The sequence below is a fragment of the Halyomorpha halys genome, unplaced genomic scaffold, assembly GCF_000696795.3.
Source record: "Halyomorpha halys isolate HHAL.00 unplaced genomic scaffold, Hhal_1.1 Scaffold271.1, whole genome shotgun sequence".
NCBI lineage: Eukaryota > Metazoa > Arthropoda > Insecta > Hemiptera > Pentatomidae > Halyomorpha > Halyomorpha halys.
Window position 1 is genome coordinate 291126 of NW_027107763.1, and position 6829 is coordinate 297954.

General features: G+C 29.7%; 1 protein-coding gene across 3 annotated transcripts in view; it reads right to left on the minus strand.

The window, feature by feature from the left end:
- The window catches only part of LOC106680634 (TBC1 domain family member 31-like), a 40940-nt gene extending 36150 nt beyond the window's left edge, over window positions 1-4790 (minus strand). For all 3 annotated transcript variants that reach the window (XM_067046078.1, XM_024360500.2, XM_067046077.1), the window contains exons 1-4: window positions 4652-4790; window positions 1619-1765; window positions 1292-1401; window positions 27-1032 (exon numbers count right to left, since the gene is read on the minus strand). The gene's annotated coding sequence lies outside the window, so the exon portion shown is untranslated. The remainder of the gene's footprint in view (window positions 1-26; window positions 1033-1291; window positions 1402-1618; window positions 1766-4651) is intronic.
- Between the last annotated feature and the right edge of the window lie 2039 nt (window positions 4791-6829).

The following is a 6829-nucleotide window of genomic DNA, read 5'->3' on the forward strand; positions in this document are numbered from 1 at the left end:
ATTCAGTAGTAGAAAATACTTCATACTTTTTGTATGATAGAACTCTGAAGGAGTTCAATTAGAAATAATTTTTTGAATGTAAATTTATCCCAGACAAAGCCTTTGTCATCACTTATACTGACACATTGGTCACCAATATGATTAAATGATATTTTCTTCACTGATTTTGTATGTCCATTGAAGGTTCCACAAAGTTTTCCTGATTCTAAAACATGGAAGGTTTCATAGGTGACATTGCATATCCAAATAACATAATTAATTTGAAATAAGTAATATTTATCTATAGCTATTTATTATTTAATATAAAAGTAAGGAATTTGACACTTATAAACTCCCTTCTGACTGTCCAGTTTGGACTAGGCATACCTTAAATTTATAAAATAGTTAGTTTTAGCTATAAAAAGTTGATAATTGGGTAAAAATGCTAGTTTGCTCAATGAAAATTGCTTTTGTTTAAAGCACTCAAATGGCATCTGAGCTTAGCTAAAATGAAATAAAATATATGCATTTTGTAGTAAATTTTGTCTGTTTTAATTTCATGTAGAATGATAGTCTTGAGAAATGCTTGGTTTTCTAGTTATAAGCGAAAAACAAATAAAAAGATTCAAAATTTTAGCACTCCAAATAACTTCTGTAATTTTTTTCTAAATACATCCTTTCTGAAACTTTAACATTTAGACTATTTTTATAGTGCGCTCTAGAAGCACCGCAGATTGGCTAAAAATTAAATGTAATGTACTCATTTTGTAGGAAATTTTGTCTACTTTAATAGTGAGTGGAATACTTATCTTCAAAAAATGCTTAGATTTTGAGTTAAAGGCGCAAACATCCTTTTAGAACCTTAGATAACTGGAATAATAAATCATTTAGCAATTTAGCAGTTTTAAGAGGATATGCTTAGTTACTAGATACTTCTGCTTATGGTGCTTCCTGTTTTCCTTTACTTCATTGAAAGCTTTGTGGTTGGTAATTTATTTTTTATTTACTCTTTGGATTATATTTAATTTTTGATAATCATTTTTTACCTGAAATCTACAACAAGATGATTTTTTAGAAAAATCAAGTATGTTTAAATTATTGCTACTTCATTTAGTGTGTGTGCCTCCAAAAACACCTCTATATTTGGTTGCACAGTTTATCCAAGAACTATTGTTTTCCATATTTCCACAAATGCAATTCTATTATTATTGCTTAGATTAGTTTATTTCTTATATTCTATAAGTAATTTCTTGAAATCATCTCAACTAAACTAATGAAATATAATATATAAGTAGATGTGTGTAAATATTACCTAGATCAAATATTTTTATAAGTCCACTAAAATAACCTAAAGATATTTCCTTATGACATTGAAGAAATTCAATCACACTCACATTTTTTTCATTTTTAAACCACCAGTATCTGTGAAAATGAAAATAAATTAATCATATGTGCAATTAGTTAAATTAATACTTTTTAAATAATTCGATGACAGAAACGTATTATTATCACACTTATCCTTAAAATAAAAACAGTTTACTATAATTAACTTGTTCTAAAAACTATTATTTTTAAGGTAAACAAATTAATTAGTAAGACAGAAAAATTTAAAAAAGAATGAATAAAAATGGATGCTCACATATTTTTGTCAAGATCTATAATATAAAAATTTCCTCCTGTGTCATAAGCACAAAATTTATCAGATCTTGGATTCAATGAAAGAAGTTTAAACTCTGTTAAATCTCTAGTTTTTTTCATGTTATATTTCTTGATCACTAAGACTCCTCTGTGAACAAATGATGCAGTTCCATAAAAATAGTGTTATGATTTTAAATTATAATGCTTTGTATCAATCAACATCGGCATGATGTCATAATTGAACTATAATAATATTGCACATCCAGAATGGAAGGGGAAAAATTGCAAAATGCCATTTATGAGTAATAAGCATTGTAGGATATTTGGGGATGAATTTTGACATGGTAGCGTATAGGTCTTTTTCAAGTGTTACATGTTACCACCAGAATGCTTTAAGTGTGTATTGCTCCAATTTAATTATAAGGAGCACTGCTAACGATAAAAAAGGCCACAACTCAACCGCTTCGGCTTAATACTATACAACTAATCTATTATTAATAATTTGCAATAGTAATAAACATTTATAATGATGAAAAGATAGTTGACCATAGATAATATATATGAGGAGAAGATGGTAGGGTGTGGTCAGTAAATAACACATGTAAGTTGAGAGAACTTATTTAATAGTGCCAACATTTTGGCTAGAGTCCCTAGCCTTCATCAGGGCTAAGAACAAAGAACAAGATAACAACCAATAAAGACAAAAAAAAAATTAAAAGAGAAAATATAAAAAGAATGATACAAGTAAATAATTATACAGAATGAATAATAAAGTGATGAAAGAAGTGAAAAATAAAACGTTTAATTAAATATGTAAGTAGAATAACATAATCAAGGAAATAAAAATTTTAAAGTTATATAATGAAAAGAAACAAAGAACTATGAATATATTTATTTAATAATAATTAAAGAATTAAAGTTATGGAAAGATAGAAGAAGAAAATATATATGTAACTAATGGTGTATGTAAGTATAATACTAGAATAAAGAAATAAAATATAAGGTTGAGTTAGACGAAAAGAAGTGAATAGAAAACATGACAATAATAATATGTGGTGAATATAACTAATAATATGGGTAAGGAGAAATAAGAAGAGAATAGAGAAGGACAAGAGGGTTAAAGAAAGATAAGAAGAGAGAATAAAACAAAGAGCTCACCTACTTCTACTAGTAGTATCTCACCGATGTTCTACCAGTAAGTGAGCTTACAATTATAATATATGATTATAATTATATAATTATTTACGGGGGCGACGGTATTAGCGTGTTAAACGCGCCTGTTTACCAACCCAAGGGTTTTGAGTTCCATAGTTCTATAGTTCGAGTCCCCGGCTCTACCCGTTTTTTTTTTCCAAGCATAATATCATACAACACTCACTCACAGCCTCCCTCCCGGGCATTTGTGAGGCCCGTTAGCCTATGGGTGTCACTCACAATAAAAAGGCGTGGGAGTGACGAACCCATCCCTATGAAAAAAACACGCCAAGAGACGTGCGATGTATTTCCATAGTACATCGCGCGAGGCCTTAGGCCTTAATTATTTATTATAATAATTATTATTATTTACTTGTGTTTATATTTTCTTTTTTATTCATTAGTTGTTATCTTGCTCTTTGTTCTTAGCCCTGATGAAGGCTAGAAACTCTAGTTCTCTCAACTTATTTGTGTTATTTACTGACCGCACCCTCAACCATCTTCTCCTCATATAATAAATATTTAATTTATTTTTTGAATCATTCTCTTAAGTTTTAAATTTTTCTCTTCTCATCAATGAATATTAGTAAGATTTAATCTTAGTAATATCTCAAGATTTAAAAAAATATATCTGTTCAAAATTTCTTTGAAAAATACTTTATAAGGAGTGAGAAAAGTAATGAAAAATTTGATTCTTCTCCAGAATCCCTGAAATCCTTATGGTTGAGAAACTATCATATTGACTTTTCCTAAATTCAGAATATAAATCTGATGAGAATGATCCTGATTCTTCAGACAGTGACAAATCACATGTATCAAAATTAAAAGTCAGTTTGACACTAAAGTCATTTAATATTATATAATATATTGAAAATATTATGACTCGATTTTATAATTCATAAGATGTTAATACAAATATTTTTGTATATTAAAGTCTCAATATGTTTTTACTCCGAGGTATTAATATGAATATTTCCAAGAGAACAATAGGGGCTGAGTGTGGTCTACTCCATTTTGTTTATCTGAAACTTAAGAGTCGATGATTTTTTATAGGTTGAGTGTTCCTGATCACTATTTTTACTTAAATAACTTTTAAGAAAACTACTGAGTGGTCAGGTAACCTGCTTACAGAGACTGCTTGTGGCTTTCTTCAACTTCAGAGACTCAAGGCTTTGCATGGTACCACCACTTTGTTTTTCTGAAGGTGGGTAACTGACCCTTCAATAGATTAGTGGATGTATGTAAATAAAATGGCAGCCGGGTACACTCAATCTCTGTAAATCCTTAAGTCTCTCAGATGCCAAAGAAAAAAACAAACTAAATGGCGGTCGGGCACACTCTATGAGGTGAGTGGTTGACTCAATTATTAGATTTCAGATGATTGTATTAAACAAAAAAAAAGAAGTGATTTTGTTTAAATATCGCCATTTTAATTTGCATTTCCCATTTGCCTATTATAAATTTTATTCCTTAAAGCAGTGTTTAAGTATTAACCATAACTTGAGAACGTAGAAACAATAAGCTTAGCTCCAAAAAAAAAAAAAAAAGGATTCAATAAAAAAGTGAAAAGGCACTCTGATATTTACATAAAAAAATTAAATGGTGTTTGTTGTAATTGAAAAAAAAAACTAGAGGGGTTTAGATAGTGTAAAACCAAAGTTACTATGACTCAAAAATTAAAACAAAAAGTGTAAAAACTTTCGAAACAAATATAAAATTATTATGTTTAAGAAAGTGTGAAACTTTACACGTGATTTTCTAAAATCATTGCTTTTCAAGTTATGTCCCTTTCATTCTAGTTGTAAAATACATATTAATGTTATAATGAGCTAGTACTTACGGATTGTCATATGATAAATCTGGAAATCTTCCTTTTTTATTTCCTTCAGTTGAAATATATAAAGTACGATTAATCATTTTCTCGTTGGAAAGTTTACAATGAGTAACACTAAGAGTGGAAAAACAGTTGCCATGCGACATCAGGAAGTACCATAGTAACCGGTTTGCTGGTGCACTGAAGTACCACCAGATCACACTACCTATGCTTAGCCACTGGGGCAATACGTAGGTATGCATTGTATATTTTTATTTGATTTCAGTTAAATTCTTATAATTACATCTGTTTATTGTTATTAGTACGTAATGAGTAAACTGCCGATCATTTGGTCTATTGGTTTCAGTTTTAACGTATGCTGCAACTTTTACTTCTTCTGTTCATTGTTTATTAGTGTAATTTGTGTAATAATAAAATATGTTCTAATATCTATCTATCTTTTGTGATATTTTTATTGTATTCCTAAAATCATTGGGATTATCAAGGACTATCACAATTATTAATCCTTTAATTAGATCATAGTTGTAAACTTCGGATCGCTTAGGAAAGAAACAAACCCTCAACGGATCGTTTTCACTTGAGGTGGAGAACAAGGGATAAATTCAATTGATGTTCTTGTCAGTGAATAGGGATAGGGATAGCTATAAGGTATTCGTGTTGAACAAGCGGCATTCAACAATTGAATGTCATTAGGAAATTTCCGCCACAAAAATAATGTTAATTGTTGTTACGGATATCGTTGTAAAGATGTAATATTTTCATTATTTAATCTTTGGTTCAGGGTATCAATTTTTTGTATTTATTTATTTTCAAGGAAAGAAACCCTTCTTATTTCCAATGTGCTATCTCCAGGACGACATTTCTGACCAACTGTCCATTATCTAGTCCACCCACGACTTATTACATTAAAAGTAGTTAAATGTTATCAACCTTAAAATGTACTAATAAATTTATAGTGTTTATAATTATATTAACACATTGAATGTTGATAAGAAAAAAATGAGCAAAAACAATTATTTGTGATATTTTGAAGTATTTACCTTAATTATTTTATGTCTTATATTTTCCTTTTAAAGGATTTGTCCTTAAAATGTATGTAGTGATAATTACCAATATACAATATGTCAATATAATTTTAAATAATGTAAATCTATCAATATATATTAAGGTTGATAAGATTTAAGTAATTTTTTTTTTATAAAGAATACAGGGAAATATACATATTCCCCTCCCTTATGTTTACAAACTTTGGAATTTTGATTAGATTTTCACCCTCAACCTATTACCTTTTGAGGGTGTTGGTAATTTTTTTACTTTCTACAGTTCTTCTCCGTCGCTACTCACTGAAATTTCCAATAGGATGGAGATGTGTTTTTTATAAAAACCACATTTTAAGACAATTTGTATAAGGAACTATTTTGATCCGAAGCGTCCTAAAGGCGTGATTCGCCTAAAATCGCGAACAATTTTCTTACGTTTTTTGACGATTTGCGTGCAATTAGAGTGGGAAGTAGAAGAAAACCCTAAAAAAAAAAAGTTTCAGGATTCAATTTCCCATAAGAATCCGCCGTCATAGTTGAGACATTTATTTATGAAGGTGGTAGTTTTTTTTTTTGGAAATTACGACTTCAGCACGCGTCCCTCAAAGACTAAAATGCTAAAAACGTGATTCATTTTTTTCAGCTCACATGTCGAACTTTAAAGCATTTTATTATAAATTGTTAACAAATTTTCTTTTACATAGATAAAAAAAAAAAAAAAAAAAAATACGCAGAGCGGAAACATTAATTAATTAGGTGGGAAAGCCATCGGTTAATTGGAACTTTCACAAAAATAGTGTTTGAATAAAAATAAATTAAAGATCAAGAAATTACAGTGACATCGCATTTTTTGTTTGAAACAAGTATCACAAGATTATGAATACTACAAACATTTAAATTTATTTTTCACTAGTAAAAAAGGGGGGGGGGGAGGAGGTGAATGCTTGGTAAAATCTCAAACAACCGACGCGACAGTCCGCAAGTGACTCTTATTAAAGGTTCCCAGATGGGCTGTCTTACCTAAGGGAGCTGAGTTGTAGGTATTTGAAACATCGGAACTGCATCGAAGCCGGTTCGAATCCGGACTGAGGAGTAAACTTTTTATTTCTGTGGCGGTCCCACGAAATGAAAACATGACCCCCCC